This window comes from Vombatus ursinus, unplaced genomic scaffold (assembly GCF_900497805.2).
Source record: "Vombatus ursinus unplaced genomic scaffold, bare-nosed wombat genome assembly UNPS02010980.1, whole genome shotgun sequence".
NCBI lineage: Eukaryota > Metazoa > Chordata > Mammalia > Diprotodontia > Vombatidae > Vombatus > Vombatus ursinus.
The window spans coordinates 7,687,767-7,689,476 of NW_020950758.1; the positions used below are offsets into that span (position 1 = coordinate 7,687,767).

The 1,710-nt window shown below is 43.9% G+C and overlaps 1 pseudogene; it reads right to left on the reverse strand.

The window, feature by feature from the left end:
• Window positions 1–316: 316 nt before the first annotated feature.
• On the reverse strand, window positions 317–845 carry LOC114038329 (annotated as a pseudogene).
• Between the last annotated feature and the right edge of the window lie 865 nt (window positions 846–1,710).

The window sequence follows — 1,710 nt, forward strand, 5'->3', positions numbered from 1 at the left end:
ATGTTAAGCACAGTTCTATCAAGAACTGTTTATAGATTCTGGATGCATGGTTTTGTTTAAGAGGAAATGCAATGAAATTATACATTCTAATGAACATCAATTTCAAACCAGAATGTCATTTGGGTTCTAAATGACATTGAAGGAATTTCCCCTCAGTGGGAGAGCTCCAGTTTTTGCACAATAAAAATGATGATGATTCTATTGGGAGCCTGATCACGAGTCCCCATGGTGGGAGGTTATGTTGTGACATGACCACAAACATCACACTAATGTTTGTGACAGCATAGAGACAGGTTACTAAGGAATGTCTCTTATTTCAGAAACAATGCTGAGTCTTGGAGGCAGCCCTATCTAGGCAGTGCAGAGAGGCCGGTCCCTGCTGCTCTAGAGGAATTCCACACCCTCCATCTTGGGCAGTATTATATGACTCACCGTTCTCACGCTTCATTCCTGATACGTAGAACTGGACTGTCTAGCGGGCACTGCAAGCAGTCACGTTCTGCTGTGCTGTTGGCATTGGAGTTTGTGCTACTTGATTACCCAATTGTCACCAATAGCAAGTCATGTCTAGAGCAGAGTGCATACATGGACACCCGGAACCTTTTTTAATATTTCTTCATGACGTGTACTGTGTAGAAGACGCCCACATGGCAAGACATGAGCAACTACGTGGGATATATGGATGTCCTCCACACACGCGGGACAATTCTGCCTGGACACAGCCTCAATGCACTTCTGATGCCCTGGAGACCCAAGGACAGGCAGAGATAGGATTTTTAAAGCAATTGGCACAGTGCCTGGCATATAGGCGGTGCTATATAAGTGCATATTGTGTATTATACCATATCATATATTACTATCATATTACATTGTATCAAATGATATCACATTATGTTGTTACATCACATCGTGTATATTATGTTGTTATCTTGTATTATGTTACATTGTATCATATCAAATTGGATTGTATCATATTGTATCATTTTGTTGCCGTTTAGTCATTTCAATCATGTCCAACTCTTCGCGACGCCATTACCCTGTAGTGCTATATCCACTGCACCACCCAGCTGATCCTATTTCATTATCTTTAATTATATTTTCTATGATATTCTATGCAGGCCTAGACGTGTCTCCAGGGAAGGATTTTACCTTTGCCACTGTAGCCTCAGTGCCCAGCACGATGCCTGGCACATAGTAGTTGTTTAACAAATGCTTATCCATCAGTCGATTGATTGATGAGTGCTAGGGCTGGGAGGAACCTTGAACCTCTGGGCTCAGACAGTAGATTGTCTGAGGACATTTAACAGAGGCTGTTAGAGCTGGGAGAAAGTGAATGGCATGAGACAGTGATGGTCAGAATGAAAAATTATATGAGGCATTAGCTAGTTCCAGCCTCTTCATTTCAAAGAGGAAGAAACTGAAGCCGAGGGAGATCAGATGATGTTGCCAGGGTTACAGAACCGTGATCGTAGACCGTGAATAGGAACTCAAACATGTGTCCCCCCACCACTACCCTCGGTACCAGGAGCAGAGTGGCTTCACTGGGCTTCCAAAGGAGGTCTGATTTCCCAAATGAGATATGTAAGTGCCTGGCACCCACCCACCATTCAGGCCTTCTATGTCAACCCAAGCCCCAGGTCACTGACCTGGAAGGAGATCCCAGCATTTGGTGGAAGAGCAGGTCTGCCTGCCCGATGAAAACTAGATCAT